This window comes from Calonectris borealis, unplaced genomic scaffold, assembly GCF_964195595.1.
Source record: "Calonectris borealis unplaced genomic scaffold, bCalBor7.hap1.2 HAP1_SCAFFOLD_40, whole genome shotgun sequence".
Lineage (NCBI taxonomy): Eukaryota > Metazoa > Chordata > Aves > Procellariiformes > Procellariidae > Calonectris > Calonectris borealis.
The window spans coordinates 299,249-316,465 of record NW_027441454.1 but is presented as its reverse complement, the minus strand read 5'-3'; the positions used below and the strand labels follow the sequence as shown (position 1 = coordinate 316,465).

At 62.7% G+C, this 17,217-nt stretch overlaps 1 pseudogene; it reads right to left on the bottom strand.

Moving 5' to 3' along the window:
- Nucleotides 1–990: 990 nt before the first annotated feature.
- The window catches only part of LOC142076270 (scavenger receptor cysteine-rich type 1 protein M130-like), a 45,447-nt pseudogene continuing 29,220 nt past the window's right edge, over nt 991–17,217 (bottom strand).

The following is a 17,217-nucleotide window of genomic DNA, read 5'->3' as shown; positions in this document are numbered from 1 at the left end:
CCATGTGTGTCACCCATCACCGTGGGAGTCTCACCCTGGGCACGCTGCTCTCCCACAGGGGCTGCCAGCAAAAAGGCTCCAGGGTATGGAGCAGAGGGATGTGGCAGCCTGGGCTTCCTCCAGATCCCCCCAGGGTGACCCCAGGGGTGGAGTAGCTCCCAGCAGGGAACGGGGCAATGATGAAGTGGGAGAGGATGTTGGCAAGAGCTGCCTCCTGCCCTCTCCTCCTCCAGGGCCAGACCCTGCTGTTTGCAGCAGTCCTGAGCTGCAGCAGCTCCCCACAGGGAGCCAACGCACCTTCCAGCCTGCAGCAGAGGAGCCTTTCAGGGAGGAGCCAGAGGGTGTGCAGACCCACCAGCGGGAGAGGGAGGGCCCTTTGGGCTCCAGGTCCTGCCCAAGGGTCAAAGCCTTCTCCCCGCCTGACTCCTGTGTAAGAGGGTTTTCTGCCCATGGGCACTGGGGCTGGTGAAAGCCCTGGCCAAGGGAGAGGGACCCTGGCTCAGCTCCCAGCAGCACCTCTTTTAGGGGAGGGACACAAAATCTCCTCTGCCACAGAAACGTTCCCGCATGAGCGTCCTCCTGGATGGGCCCTTCTCCAGGCCAGGGGCTAGGCCATGGCTTTTGGCGGCTGCACGCGTCTCACGGGGATCCTTTCTCCATCCCCGTGGCCCTCCAACAGTGCTGAGGGAAAGGTGCCCCCAAGCCCCCTGCTCCCATCCCTCCTGTACCTGCACACGAGTGCTGCCCTGACACAAGCCCAGCAGGATTAATCCCCAGGGACCATGGGCTCTCGCAGCCCCACAGCCTGACCCCAAGCCTGCTGTCCCTGAGACGCGCCCCTTCCCTACCACCGTGTCCTTCTTCTCTGCGCCCCCTCATCAGACTCAGGGAGACAACCCGACACCTGGGCCCGCCAGCACCAGCTCTGGGTCAAAGCCCTCACAGACTTTTCATAGGAACAAATATGGATGCACCGTGTAAAAATGGGAATAAAGATAGAGGAAACGCCAGGCGGTTTCTGCTGCCCATGGCACAGGGAGATGTTTCACAGCTCACAGCTCTCCCAGCTGCACAGACCTCTCCTCCCTCCTGGCGGCACCCAGCGGCACAGCAGAGATGGGCTCTGCTGGCCTGGGGCTCAGGGACGGTTGCGTAGCAAGCTCTGGTGTCACAGCCTTTGTGTCCTCACGGGGATGTGCCAGGGACACCTCTTCAGCATCGTCATAGCCCATGCTCCCCAGGGTCAGGGATGAGGTGTCACCTTCAGCTCCAGGGACCCCGTCACTTCTCCGGGAGCACAGGCTACCCCCTGCAAGCAGCAAGGCAGGACATTGCAGTTCGTCCCATGGGGTCTGTACATCACCTTCCTCCCTGCTCCTCACCACATTCAGCTCCTTCTCCCACGCCCAGTCCCTCCAAGGAAAACTCCTGGGTCACGTTCCCCCTTCCCAGGGGGTTTGGGTGTCAGTACAGTAGAGACTTGGGTGGCACCAGGGACGGCACCCCAGGAACCAGCAGCGCTCTCTTTCCCTCTCACCTCCCAGTGCATCCTTGGGCCCTGCTCCCTCCTCTGGTGCCCTGGGCATTTCCCAAGCTCCCTGCCCAGGGGCAGCATCATCGCCAGGGTCAGAAACCTCCCTGGCATCATCATAGCCATCTGCTGGGTCACCTCCGGGCAGGACAAGAACATCTGAAAGGAGAGGGGAGCTGGTGACAGTGAGAAGATAGGTCCTGCAGAGCAGAGGAGGGGAGGATGAGCAGGGACAGAGGGCTGAGACACTGCTGTTGGCAGCACCATGTCCTCCCCATCTCTGACGGTGACGCTCAGTGACACTCCTGTCTATCACATGTCTGCAGGGAGGTCAACCCCTTCCTGCCTCCGTTACCTGGTGCTGATCCCAGACCATCCTCCTCCTCGGTGTTCCCAGGGTAGGGCTGCAGCTGGCTCGGGGATTCCTCTGAATAGGAGTCTGGAGAGATGCACAGCGGGGGTCAGGGAGTGAGCCCCACTGCCCTGCCGCATGGTCAGCACCGCGGGGGAAGGGGGACCCACAGAGCTGGGGCTGCATGGGGAGGAAGGCTGGGAATTGACCCTGCTCCCCTGGGACAAACACTGTCTCAAAGCTGCTCCCAGAGCTGCCCTAGGACAGCCCCTTCCCTCACTCCTCGGGTGCCCCATTGGGTGCAGGGGCAGGAAGAGAGGGGCTGTCCAGCTGGTTGGGGGAAGCTCCTCTCCCAGGCCCAGGACCTGGATTCTCTCCAGCGCTGCAGGAACCATGGGCTGGGGGGCTTCAGGGGATCAGCTCTGGCTGGGGCCAGGGGAAAGGGTCCTGCAGATGTGCCTCCCGCTCAGGGAGGACCCCCACCCACCTGAGCGACCAAACCTTTCCTGCTTCTCCCACGCTGGGCTGTAACCGATCTCCTCATACACAGCCTCGGGGAAGAGCTCCTGAGCTCTCCTGGAGCCTGTGGACAGAGACAGGGCTGGCCCAGGGAAAGGCAGAGGGGGATGGGACCCCACTGTGCTCCCCCAAACCTGTTCCTTTGGCCAGCCCAGGACTGGTCCGACAGCACAGCCCAACTGTGCCGTCCAGGCACATCCCCAGTGAGGGCAACGTTGCTGTGGAGATTATCTGGGGCAGCGTCACCCTTGCATCATCCTTTCGGAGACAGTGCCATGCCCCTCTGGCCCCTGGGTCCTGCCTCCCTTGTCTGACCCCGGAGCAGCTCCCATGTCTCCTCTCCACCTGGAGCTGCCCCCTATCTGCCCCACGGGTCTATAGCAGGGCCCCTGTCCTGCCGGGTGGTGGGCAGGGCTGGGCAGAGGGACAGCCTGGGGGGCTGACACCACGGAGATGGACCTTACTGCCTCACGCTCCTCCTGTTCTCTCCCTTGCCCCAGAGCCCCCTCCAGCACTACCCAGAGCGCTGCCAGCTTTGGTCATCCCCACTCTGCCATTTCCCTGCTCGCCCCATCGCGAGCTCCCCCCGCCTCCGGGCTCTCTCCACCCCTTGCTGCTCGTGCCCCACAGCCAGGCAGTCAGTGGGGTGGTGCATGAGGCAGATGGCAGCACACAGCCTCATCCCCCCAGCCCTGCCTGTGCCTGACAGCCCGCAGCACCCCACAGCCCTTCCAGCAGGCTTCTCCCCCTGGCACCGCTGTGGAAGGACCCACCTCTGTGCCCAGCCCTGGCACGGAGCACTTGCCCGGCCAGGAAGGCCAGGAGCAGGCAGAGGAGGGCCCCCAGGATGATGCAGATGATGATGGGCACTGAGACTCTCCCGCTGCTGCTCAAACGGCCCCGGGTGGGATCTGCATGGGCGAGAACATGGAAGGGGCAGCACCAGGCCTGGAGAGGTGGGGGCAGCCCCACTCCTGACTCCCATCACACACGGCAGCAGGGGGTGCAGAGCCCCAGGGCTGAGTGATGGGGAAGCTTCCACCCTGCTGAGGAAACTAAAACCCTCCCCAACCCCCACCACCACCCCAGTGCCTCCTCCTGGGAGTTTCACACCCCAGCAAGGAGCCCCTTCCATCCAGCAGTGGGGCACAGCCTGGCCCCGGGGATACCCAGCCCCAGCGGGAGGACAAATTACCTGCTCGGGGTGGGGATGCTGTTGTCCTGGGTGTAGCTGCAGAGGAGGAAAAGGAGAGCTGGGCTGAGAGGGTGGGGGTGTGGGTACCGGGGAGCCTCCTCCCCAACACACTGTGTGTGTGTCTGTAGATGTCCCTGGCACATCCCACCCAAATTGCCCCTCTGGTAGTGCTAGAAAGGGAGGCCGGGACAGGGTCCAGCGCCGCTGCTCTGGGCAGCAGGCAGGATGGCACAGGCAGCCCAGGGCATAGCCCTGGGGCTGCAGGGCCCCATGGGCAGTGGCCGGAGGACACCCAGTCCCACCACGGCTGCTCCCCACCTGGTACCAGGCTCCTCACTGCAGGAACCTTCGTGCTCTTGGCAGGTCAGGGGCCATGCCAGGACCAAGCGGGTGAAAGGCCTTCCCCAGCTCCCTGCCAATACCCGAGCAAGGGGTCCCAGCCCTGCCGCTCACCTGAGCAGCGTACGGCCGCGTCTTCCTTATGCCGGCAAGCTCCGCCATCCCCGGGCCGGGCCCAGCAGTCCTGCAGGGACGGCTCCGTCCCCTGGCACTCCACCTGCTCCAGCCAGATGGGGCCTTGCCCCATCCCAAATGCAGCCTCCTTCAGGGCAGACAGCGCGGGGCCACAGCCCAGCTGCCTGCACGCCACCTCGGCATCCCGCATGTCCCAGGAGTCGTCGCACACCGTCCCCCAGGAGCCACGGTGCCAGACCTCCACTCTGCCTGAGCACCCATCCTCGCCTCCCACGGCACGAATCTTCTCCCTGTCTGGAGAAAGCAAAGACCTCCCAAGGCACTGAGACAGCCCGCAGAGCCCTGCCAGACAAGAAGGGTGCACAGAGGAGCAGCTCAATACCTGTGCAGCTCGTGGAGTTGGGGCACGGGGCCAATGGGGCCGGGGACCTTTCTGGGCGTCCCCCTGAAGAGAGAAACACTGTAGTGAAGGGGCTGGTTGGGGGATGGTGCAGAAGAGAGCGAGGCTGAGCTCTGCTTGTGCCTCCCCGTACCATCTTTGTCACGGCAGCAACTGAACCCCGGTCATTCAGCGGGCATGCGCAGGCCTGGGGGGACCCTGATTGCTCAGCCCCTAAAGGTCCCTGGTTCACAGAGCAGCAGTAGTGTGTCTGTGGAGGGGAGGCTCTTCTGAGCCCTGTCTGGTCTCTTCTGAGACCTCACCTGGGGATGCCTCTGCCTCCGCCAGGCGCTGCTGGCAACCTGGGTGGCAACTGCTGCTGGATGTGTGTGGCTGTGGTCACATTTGTGCCACCGGGGTGACATGGAAAGGAAAAGCCCCTCCAAGCTCTTTCTCTGCCTTTGTGGCAGCGGGGAGCAGGATCTGGGGTGACACTGGTGCCCGAGTGGCTCAGAGTTACCTTTGCAGGTAATGTGGATCTCGTCTCGCAGGTCTTCGCATGACTGCGGGTGCCAGGGAGTGGAGGGACACTGCCAGAAGGAGCTGGTTTTCTCCCCACACTGCACATTATCCAGCCACGCAGGGCCAGACACCCTGCCATAGGGCAGGCGTGTTTCCAGGGATCCTCCGTCCCCGCAACCCAGCTCCTTGCATGCCAGCGACACCGTATCGAGAGTCATCGAGTTGGAGCAAATGCTTCCCCACGTCCCGTTGTAGAAAACCTGCAGGCGCCCGGAGCAGCCGTCGCTGTTCTCCAGCCTGAGGGCCATGAACTCTGGGAGGAAAGGCAGCAAGGGGGAAGAGGCTGGTCTGGGGCTGTGGGAGAGGGGACGCCTCTGCACTCGCCGGGCCCTCAGCCAGGCAGGGGCACGGCCAGCACGTCCCCCTTGCACCCAGGGGCAGAGGGAGGTCCCTGAGGGGGACTGAGGGTCCGCAGGACAGGCTCGGGCAGGAGCCAGGGACAGCAGCCAGGGACAGCCTTGGCCATGCACGGCTCTCCCCATGTCCTGGCCTCCCCGGGAACCAGGCTCCCACCACACCACCCAGCACAGACCTGAGCAGATGACTCCCGCGTCCTCTTTGTGCCCACAGTCGTGCTGCCCCCAGGGCCCGGCAGGGCAGTCCCAGAGAGCAGCTTCGGCCCCGGAGCAATTCACGGCACCCATCCAGATCTGCCCAGAGCCTTCCCCGAACCGAGCGGAGCCGGCCGCCTCCACCGCCCCTCCACAGCCCAGCTGCTGGCAAACGACGGCAGCATCAGAGAGGTCCCAGCCATCATCGCAGACAGTCCCCCAGCTGCCCTGGTAGTAGATCTCCACTCTCCCGGCGCAGCGCCCGGCCCCGTTCACCAGCCGGACCTGTCGGCTCCCTGCAGTGGGGAGAAACCCCAGTTGCTGCCAGGGGCTGGCTGCCCACCCACCCCATCATCTGGGGGGCCCGGGCAGTGCCGCTCACCCCGGCAAATGACTCCCACGTCCTCCGCAACCCCTGCTGCCAGCGCACTCTCGGGCAGGGAGGTGTTGCAGAGGCTCAGGTTGGTCTCATGCCCTGCGCACCGGACCCCTCGCAGCCCTACGGGGCCCGTCCCTCGCTCAGGCTTTGGGGGGTTGTAGGCTGTCTCTGCCTGTCCGCACTGCAGCTGCCGGCACACCACGTTGGCCTCCTGCACATCCCACTGGTCATCCAGGACTCTGCCCCAAGTCCCGCGCTGGAAGATCTCCACTCGCCCGTCGCACCGGCTCCCTCCACCCACCAGCCGCAGGGATGCAAAGCCGGCTGACCCTGCGGAGAGCAGAGATGCCACGGCCATTGGCGGCACTGGGGAGCACGGCACCCTTCAGGAGCAGGGTGAGGGGGAATTCTCTGACCAAACAGGACAAGATTGAGCCTTGGGCTGACGAGAAGTGAGGGCAAAGCATGGGCCCGCTCTGCAGCTCACACCCAGCTCTGCTGCTGCTGGGGGCACCCAGGAGCTCCTGCCTGGGTGGTGGGATGAAGCTCTGCAGGGCGCTCTGTGGAGGTGGGATGTGGTTGTCTGCAGCCAGGGGGTGGAGCAGAGCCCCGCAGCCCTGCCCTGGATTCATCCCACAGTAGGAAAAGCCAGGAGGCCAGGCCTGGCAGATGCGCTGCCCTGGGGGCAGATGCCTGCTTCCGTTCAGCCCTCAGCTCTCCCCCAGTAGAGCAGTCAGTCTGAGCAGGCAAAGCCCTCCAGAAGGCTCCTGGGGAAGCAAGGGTTTCTCCAGGGAGAAATTCAGCCTGGGGCTGCTCTGGGAGCCCTGCTTTGGGTGGCCATGTCGCACACAAAGGGCAAATGGAGTTAATGCAGCATTTTCCCGGCACTCACCTGAGCAAATGACAGCGGCGTTGTACCCATGGGAGCAGGGTGAGGCCCCCAGGGTGATCACTGGGCACTGTCCCAGGTGGGCTTCAGTCCCGTCACAGTGGAATGAGTCTCTCCAGACAGGTCCGGTTCCTCTCCCAAAATGCCCTCCTCCAGGAATGGACTCAGCAAACCCGCAGTTGAGTTGACGACAGAGAACGTGGGCATCCGAGAGATGCCAGCGGGAGGCACAGAGGGTGCCCCAGGTCCCCAACACCTGGACCTCCACTCTCCCCGCACACGCCGTGCTGCCGTTCACCAGCCTGAACCCTGTGTACTCTGGGGACAGAGGAGGAGAACTGAGGGTGGACCGGTGCTCTTGTACCCTCGGTAGCTGGCGGAGCGGCCAGCGGGACAGCATGCCTTTCTTCTCCTTCTGCCCTATTTTCATGCTGCAGACAACCCATCACCCCTTCTGTCCTCGTGCCCGGCCCAGCACGGTCCTTGCTCTGTTTCCCACCCTGGGGTTCAGCACCCCACCCTGAGTCCTTACGTGTGCAGGTGACAACAGCGCTGTTCATGTGGGTGCAGGGCTGGTCCCTGGGGGACCCCCTGGGGCAGGAGGCGAGGAGGGATTCATTCCCCACACACTGCAGCTCTCCGGCCCAGATGGGACCCACCCCTTCTTCAAAGGGAGCTGGCCCAGCCACAGGCAGGGCCACACCGCACTGCAACTCCCTGCAGACCACACCAGCAGCTTTGGCACCAAAGTGGGAGTCACAGACAGTTTTCCACTGGTCCCCGTCATGGACCTCCACACGTCCTGAGCAGTGGCTCTTCCCTTCCACCAGCCGGACAAATCCTGGAGAAACCAAACCAACTGAGAGCTCTCTGGCAGTTAAATGCCCACTTTCCCACATCACCTCCAAGCAAGCTGTGACCAATTTACCCATTGTGCATCCCAGAGGAAGCTGTTGGGGGACTGTTGGTGACACAGACACGTCCAGGCCCCCCAGCACCCCTTCTCTACACCATCACAGCACTCAAGGGCATGTGTCTATTGCAGACACACAGCAGACGCTGCAGACCATGGTGGCACCTTTGCGACCAAGGTGTGAGTCACAGACAGTTTTCCAAGGGTCCCCGTCATGGATCACTATATGTCCTTAGCAGGGGCTATTCCCTCTGACCAACCAGCCAGATCCCGGAGCAACCAAAGACCCCTGAGAGGTCCCACAGCCCTCTGGCAGTCCCCTGACCACATCCCACGTCCAAGGTGGCCGAAGGCAAAAAGCCCCACGACCACCCCAGCGGCTCTCAGGGGGTGCTGATGGCACAAACACAGCAGGGCCCGCCTGCCGCTCCTCAGAAATCAGCCCAGCACTTGTGGGCTTGCTTCTCTCCCAAACCCACTGCCACAGGCACTGCTCAGACAAACTGCTGCTGCCCCACAGGCCTTGGGCTGCCCGGCACTGGTCCCTGGGCACTGCAGCTCCCAGAGCACTTGGGCTCCAGGGAAATGAGCCCAGGCGCTGTTGCCTGCTGCAGCTTGCTCTGCCCCATGGAGCTCAGGGCCAGGCATGAGGAACCTCTTGGTGCCACCAGAAACGTGCCCTGTTCCCAGGGGGGTCTTGGGCTGTGAGGCACTGCTGGTAGATGGGACATGGCACAGGGCAAAAGTAGAGTGAGGCTGTACCTGCGGTGGGTGTCTGTGCCAGCCCCTGCTCCAGCACCTGCCCAGCAAAAAGGTCCTCAGCCATGGCCAGAGTGCGCTGCTGGATGCTCAGGTCCCTGGACAACAGCCAGGCGGAGGCCAGGAGAGTGGACAGAGAGCAACCCTGGGCTTACACGAGCTCCCAGTGCAAGGGCAGGCACAGGGGAGTGCCAGTAAATGCTGGCAAACCCAAAAGTGCAAGGCAGCCAGGGGCTGGGACAGACATGAGAGGCTGGGCAGCAGGTCAGCCCTCCTGGACGGGGCCATGTCCCCACGGGCAGGCTCTCATGGGGTGACCCTGGGAAAGGTGCCACATGCCACCCCGCTCCTCAGACCAGGCCAAGCGCTCCTCCTCTCCAAGCAACCCCTTTGATTCAGCCAAGGGACTTGTGTCTGCCAGGGAGCACAACCCCAAAGTAGTTAGCCATCTCACGCCCCTCTCCGGTACTGTGGGTGGCCACAGGAGTCACTCTTGGTGCCTCTGCATGGGGGGACCTGGCCCTTGGCACTGCCAGACAGGTCGTGGGTGAATAGGAGGGGAAAGATGGGAATCAACAGACAATGCAGGGCAGGGTGGGGGATTAATCTGAGCCAGTGCAGGGTCAGGCAGGGTATGGGCACCCTTGGGCAGGTTCCCACTGGGCTATCCCGAGGGACCGGGGACACCAGCAATGACAGTCCCAGCTCGGCAGTGCAGCCGGCCACGTTGAACAATGCTCCGGTGCCCACTTGTTGCTCCCTGAGGACAAGCCAGGTCTCTTCCCCTGTCCCAGCCCCACAGACGGGGAATAGGCTCTGCCCTTACCTGAACACATCACTCCAGCGTCCTCAGCATGAACGCAGTTATGTTCACCCCATCCGCTGTGTGGGCAGTCAGACAGGGCAGATTCGGTGCCATTACAGTCAACATCATCCATCCAAATGGGGCCAGATCCTTGCCCAAAGGGTCCGTACTGAGGAGCTCCAACAGCAGACCCACAGTCCAGCTGCTTACAAACCACTGCCGCATCGTTCATGCTCCAGTGGTGACCACACACGGTCCCCCACTGGCCCTGTTGTTTCACCTCCACTCTCCCAGCACAGCGCCTGCCGCCATCCACCAGCCTCACCTCCACAGCACCTTCAAACACTGACACAGGACCACTCAGGACAGCGCTGAGCCCCCCAGCACTGTGGGTCTGGGGGAACCCCTGCCCGGGTGGAGTCAGAGGTGCCAGGGTGGGAGCCCACTCCCCTCCAGGCTGTCCCCGGGGTAGTGCAGGGTCCTTTCTATCTCCATGGGCTGTGCAAGGCTGGGGATGCCCAGCTCCAGCCCTGCTGGCTCATTCGTGGCCCCACAGACTTTGGCACCCCAGCCTTCCTTCCACCCCAACGGCCCCCTGCAACCTGCCCCCAGCCCATGCCCACCCAGGGCACCCGTTCCTCCCCAGCCAGCACCCCGAGAAGAGACCTGCCCCCACCAGGACTCCCCCAAGCACACACTGCTGCTTCTGCCCAGGGCCCCGAGCTCCCCTGGACCACAGCCTGCCCTGGGCATCTGCCAGGACATCCTCCACCCTCAGGCCTTTCTGTGTCCCCTGCGGTGCAACATGATGATCCCAGTGAGCCCTCCCAACCCATGGCCCCTCCTTGTCCTTGGGCATCAGCCCAGCCCTGCCCTTGTCTGGGATCCCCCAGAAGGTCACCTCTCTGCCAGCCTGTGGGAACACACCCCCCAGTTCCCTTGTCTCCACAGGCACAGCCTGCCCCCCTCAAGCTGGAGCTCACCCCAGTGTTCAGCACCCCACCCTGAGTCCTTACTTGTGCAGGTGACAACAGCGCTGCTCATGTGGGTGCAGGGCTGGTCCCTGGGGGACCCCCTGGGGCAGGAGGCGAGGAGGGATTCATTCCCCACACACTGCAGCTCTCCGGCCCAGATGGGACCCACCCCTTCTTCAAAGGGAGCTGGCCCAGCCACAGGCAGGGCCACACCGCACTGCAACTCCCTGCAGACCACACCAGCAGCTTTGGCACCAAAGTGGGAGTCACAGACAGTTTTCCACTGGTCCCCGTCATGGACCTCCACACGTCCTGAGCAGCGGTTCTTCCCTTCCACCAGCCGGACAAATCCTGGAAAAAATCAAAATAACTGGGAGTTCCCAGAGCCCTCTGACAGATTCATGACCACATCCTGCATCACCTCCAATAAAGCCGTGACCCAATCGCCCCCATTGCACATCCCAGAGGAAGCTGTTGGGGGACTGTTGGTGACACAAACACATCCAGGCCTCCCAGCACCCCTTCTCTACACCATCACAGCACTCAAGGGCATGTGTCTATTGCAGACACACAGCAGATGCTGCAGACCATGGTGGCACCTTTGCGACCAAGGTGTGAGTCACAGACAGTTTTCCAAGGGTCCCCGTCATGGATCACTATGTGTCCTTAGCAGGGGCTATTCCCTCTGACCAACCAGCCAGATCCCAGAGCAACCAAAGACTCCTGGGAGGTCCCACAGCCCTCTGGCAGTCCCCTGACCACATCCCACGTCCAAGGTGGCCGAAGGCAAAAAGCCCCACGACCACCCCAGCGGCTCTCAGGGGGTGCTGATGGCACAAACACAGCAGGGCCCGCCTGCCGCTCCTCAGAAATCAGCCCAGCACTTGTGGGCTTGCTTCTCTCCCAAACCCACTGCCACAGGCACTGCTCAGACAAACTGCTGCTGCCCCACAGGCCTTGGGCTGCCCGGCACTGGTCCCTGGGCACTGCAGCTCCCAGAGCACTTGGGCTCCAGGGAAATGAGCCCAGGCGCTGTTGCCTGCTGCAGCTTGCTCTGCCCCATGGAGCTCAGGGCCAGGCATGAGGAACCTCTTGGTGCCACCACAAACGTGCCCTGTTCCCAGGGGGGTCTTGAGCTGTGGGGCACTGCTGGTAGATGGGACATGGCACAGGGCAAAAGTAGAGTGAGGCTGTACCTGCGGTGGGTGTCTGTGCCAACCCCTGCTCCGGCACCTGCCCAGCAAAAAGGTCCTCAGCCATGGCCAGAGTGCGCTGCTGGATGCTCATGTCCCTGGACAACAGCCAGGCGGAGGGCAGGAGAGTGGACAGAGAGCAACCCTGGGCTTACACGAGCTCCCAGTGCAAGGGCAGGCACAGGGGAGTGCCAGTAAATGCTGGCAAACCCAAAAGTGCAAGGCAGCCAGGGGCTGGGACAGACATGAGAGGCTGGGCAGCAGGTCAGCCCTCCTGGACGGGGCCATGTCCCCACAGGCAGGCTCTCATGGGGTGACCCTGGGAAAGGTGCCACATGCCACCCCGCTCCTCAGACCAGGCCAAGTGCTCCTCCTCTCCAAGCAACCCCTTTGATTCAGCCAAGGGACTTGTGTCTGCCAGGGAGCACAACCCCAAAGTAGCTAGCCATCTCACGCCCTTCCCCGGTACTGTGGGTGGCCACATGGGTCACTCTTGGTGCCTCTGCATGGGGGGACCTGGCCCTTGGCACTGCCAGACAGGTCCTGGGTGAACAGGAGGAGAAAGATGGGAATCAACAGACAATGCAGGGCAGGGTGGGGGATTAATCTGAGCCAGTGCAGGGGCCAGGCAGGGTATGGGCACCCTTGGGCAAGTTCGCAATGGGCTTTCCCAAGGGACCGGGGACAGCAGCAATGACAGTCCCAGCTTGGCAGTGCGACCGGCCACATTGAACAATGCTCCAGTGCCCACTTGTTGCTCCCTGAGGACAAGCCAGGTCTCTTCCCCCGTCCCAGCCCCAGAGGTGGGGAATAGGCTCTGCCCTTACCTGAACACATCACTCCAGCGTCCTCAGCATGAACGCAGTTATGTTCACCCCATCCGCTGTGTGGGCAGTCAGACAGGGCAGATTCGGTGCCTTTACAGCCAACATTATCCATCCAAATGGGGCCAGATCCTTGCTCAAAGTGTCCGTACTGAGGAGCTCCAACAGCAGACCCACAGTCCAGCTGCTTACAAACCACTGCCGCATCGTTCATGCTCCAGTAGTCATCACACACGGTCCCCCACTGGCCCTGTTGTTTCACCTCCACTCTCCCAGCACAGCGCCTGCCGCCATCCACCAGCCTCACCTCCACAGCACCTTCAAACACTGACACAGGACCACTCAGGACAGCGCTGAGCCCACCGGCACTGTGGGTCTGGGGGAACCCCTGCCCGGGTGGAGTCAGAGGTGCCAGGGTGGGAGCCCACTCCCCTCCAGGCTGTCCCCGGGGTAGTGCAGGGTCCTTTCTATCTCCATGGGCTGTGCAAGGCTGGGGATGACCAGCTGCAGCCTTGCTGGCTCATTCGTGGCCCCACAGACTTTGGCACCCCAGCCTTCCTTCCACCCCAACGGCCCCCTGCAACCTGCCCCCGGCCCATGCCCACCCAGGGCACCCGTTCCTCCCCAGCCAGCACCCCGAGAAGAGACCTGCCCCCACCAGGACTCCCCCAAGCACACACTGCTGCTTCTGCCCAGGGCCCCGAGCTCCCCTGGACCACAGCCCGCCCTGGGCATCTGCCAGGACATCCTCCACCCTCAGGCCTTTCTGTGTCCCCTGCGGTGCAACATGATGATCCCAGTGAGCCCTCCCAACCCATGGCCCCTCCTTGTCCTTGGGCATCAGCCCAGCCCTGCCCTTGTCTGGGATCCCCCAGAAGGTCACCTCTCTGCCAGCCTGTGGGAACACACCCCCCAGTTCCCTTGTCTCCACAGGCACAGCCTGCCCCCCCTCAAGCTGGAGCTCACCCCAGTGTTCAGCACCCCACCCTGAGTCCTTACTTGTGCAGGTGACAACAGCGCTGCTCATGTGGGTGCAGGGCTGGTCCCTGGGGGACCCCCTGGGGCAGGAGGCGAGGAGGGATTCATTCCCCACACACTGCAGCTCTCCGGCCCAGATGGGACCCACCCCTTCTTCAAAGGGAGCTGGCCCAGCCACAGGCAGGGCCACACCGCACTGCAACTCCCTGCAGACCACACCAGCAGCTTTGGCACCAAAGTGGGAATCACAGACAGTTTTCCACTGGTCCCCGTCATGGACCTCCACACGTCCTGAGCAGCGGTTCTTCCCTTCCACCAGCCGGACAAATCCTGGAAAAAATCAAAATAACTGGGAGTTCCCAGAGCCCTCTGACAGATTCATGACCACATCCTGCATCACCTCCAATAAAGCCGTGACCCAATCGCCCCCATTGCACATCCCAGAGGAAGCTGTTGGGGGACTGTTGGTGACACAAGCACGTCCAGACCCCCAGCACCCCTTCTCTACACCATCACAGCACTCAAGGGCATGTGTCTATTGCAGACACACAGCAGACGCTGCAGACCATGGTGGCACCTTTGCGACCAAGGTGTGAGTCACAGACAGTTTTCCAAGGGTCCCCGTCACGGATCACTATATATCCTTAGCAGGGGCTACTCCCTCTGACCAACCAGCCAGATCCCAGAGCAACCAAAGACCTCTGGGAGGTCCCAAGCCCTCTGGCAGTCCCCTGACCACATCCCACGTCCAAGGTGGCCGAAGGCAAAAAGCCCCACGACCACCCCAGCGGCTCTCAGGGGGTGCTGATGGCACAAACACAGCAGGGCCCGCCTGCCGCTCCTCAGAAATCAGCCCAGCACTTGTGGGCTTGCTTCTCTCCCAAACCCACTGCCACGGGTACTGCTCAGACAAACTGCTACTGCCCCACAGGCCTTGGGCTGCCCGGCACTGGTCCCTGGGCACTGCAGCTCCCAGAGCACTTGGGCTCCAGGGAAATGAGCCCAGGCGCTGTTGCCTGCTGCAGCTTGCTCTGCCCCATGGAGCTCAGGGCCAGGCATGAGGAACCTCTTGGTGCCACCAGAAACGTGCCCTGTTCCCAGGGGGGTCTTGAGCTGTGGGGCACTGCTGGTAGATGGGACATGGCACAGGGCAAAGGTATAGTGAGGCTGTACCTGCGGTGGGTGTCTGTGCCAGCCCCTGCTCCAGCACCTGCCCAGCAAAAAGGTCCTCAGCCATGGCCAGAGTGCGCTGCTGGATGCTCAGGTCCCTGGACAACAGCCAGGCGGAGGGCAGGAGAGTGGACAGAGAGCAACCCTGGGCTTACACGAGCTCCCAGTGCAAGGGCAGGCACAGGGGAGTGCCAGTAAATGCTGGCAAACCCAAAAGTGCAAGGCAGCCAGGGGCTGGGACAGACATGAGAGGCTGGGCAGCAGCTCAGCCCTCCTGGACGGGGCCATGTCCCCACGGGCAGGCTCTCATGGGGTGACCCTGGGAAAGGTGCCACATGCCACCCCGCTCCTCAGACCAGGCCAAGCGCTCCTCCTCTCCACGCAACCCCTTTGATTCAGCCAAGGGACTTGTGTCTGCCAGGGAGCACAACCCCAAAGCAGCTAGCCATCTCACGCCCCTCCCCGGTACTGTGGGTGGCCACAGGAGTCACTCTTGGTGCCTCTGCATGGGGGGACCTGGCCCTTGGCACTGCCAGACAGGTCGTGGGTGAACAGGAGGAGAAAGATGGGAATCAACAGACAATGCAGGGCAGGGTGGGGGATTAATCTGAGCCAGCGCAGGGTCAGGCAGGGTATGGGCACCCTTGGGCAGGTTCCCACTGGGCTTTCCCGAGGGACCGGGGACACCAGCAATGACAGTCCCAGCTTGGCAGTGCGACCGGCCACATTGAACAATGCTCCGGTGCCCACTTGTTGCTCCCTGAGGACAAGCCAGGTCTCTTCCCCCGTCCCAGCCCCACAGACGGGGAATAGGCTCTGCCCTTACCTGAACACATCACTCCAGCGTCCTCAGCATGATCGCAGTCATTTTCACCCCATCCGCTGTGTGGGCAGTCAGACAGGGCAGATTCGATGCCATTACAGCCAACATCATCCATCCAAATGGGGCCAGATCCTGGCCCAAAGTGTCCGTACTGAGGAGCTCCAACAGCAGACCCACAGTCCAGCTGCTTACAAACCACTGCCGCATCGTGCATGTCCCAGTCGTCACCACACACGGTCCCCCACTGGCCCTGTTGTTTCACCTCCACTCTCCCAGCACAGTGCCTGCCGCCATCCACCAGCCTCACCTCCACAGCACCTTCAAACACTGACACAGGACCAGTCAGGACAGCGCTGAGCCCCCCGGCACTGTGGGTCTGGGGGAACCCCTGCCCGGGTGGAGTCAGAGGTGCCAGGGTGGGAGCCCACTCCCCTCCAGGCTGTCCCCGGGGTAGTGCAGGGTCCTTTCTATCTCCATGGGCTGTGCAAGGCTGGGGATGACCAGCTCCAGCCCTGCTGGCTCATTCGTGGCCCCACAGACTTTGGCACCCCAGCCTTCCTTCCACCCCAACGGCCCCCTGCAACCTGCCCCCGGCCCATGCCCACCCAGGGCACCCGTTCCTCCCCAGCCAGCACCCCGAGAAGAGACCTGCCCCCACCAGGACTCCCCCAAGCACACACTGCTGCTTCTGCCCAGGGCCCCGAGCTCCCCTGGACCACAGCCTGCCCTGGGCATCTGCCAGGACATCCTCTACCCTCAGGCCTTTCTGTGTCCCCTGCGGTGCAACATGGTGATCCCAGTGAGCCCTCCCAACCCATGGCCCCTCCTTGTCCTTGGGCATCAGCCCAGCCCTGCCCTTGTCTGGGATCCCCCAGAAGGTCACCTCTCTGCCAGCCTGTGGGAACACACCCCCCAGTTCCCTTGTCTCCACAGGCACAGCATGCCCCCCCTCAAGCTGGAACTCACCCCAGTGTTCAGCACCCCACCCTGAGTCCTTACTTGTGCAGGTGACAACAGCGCTGTTCATGCGGGTGCAGGGCTGGTCCCTGGGGGACCCCCTGGGGCAGGAGGCGAGGAGGGATTCATTCCCCACACACTGCAGCTCTCCGGCCCAGATGGGACCCACCCCTTCTTCAAAGGGAGCTGGCCCAGCCACAGGCAGGGCCACACCGCACTGCAACTCCCTGCAGACCACACCAGCAGCTTTGGCACCAAAGTGGGAATCACAGACAGTTTTCCACTGGTCCCCGTCATGGACCTCCACACGTCCTGAGCAGCGGTTCTTCCCTTCCACCAGCCGGACAAATCCTGGAGAAACCAAACCAACTGAGAGCTCTCTGGCAGTTAAATGCCCACTTTCCCACATCACCTCCAAGCAAGCTGTGACCAAATTACCCATTGTGCATCCCAGAGGAAGCTGTTGGGCGACTGTTGGTGACACAGACACGTCCAGACCCCCAGCACCCCTTCTCTACACCATCACAGCACTCAAGGGTATGTGTCTATTGCAGACACACAGCAGACGCTGCAGACCATGGTGGCACCTTTGGGACCAAGGTGTGAGTCACAGACAGTTTTCCAAGGGTCCCCGTCATGGATCACTATATGTCCTTAGCAGGGGCTATTCCCTCTGACCAACCAGCCAGATCCCGGAGCAACCAAAGACCCCTGGGAGGTCCCACAGCCCTCTGGCAGTCCCCTGACCACATCCCACGTCCAAGGTGGCCAAAGGCAAAAAGCCCCACGACCACCCCAGCGGCTCTCAGGGGGTGCTGATGGCACAAACAGAGCAGGGCCCGCCTGCCGCTCCTCAGAAATCAGCCCAGCACTTGTGGGCTTGCTTCTCTCCCAAACCCACTGCCACAGGCACTGCTCAGACAAACTGCTGCTGCCCCACAGGCCTTGGGCTGCCCGGCACTGGTCCCTG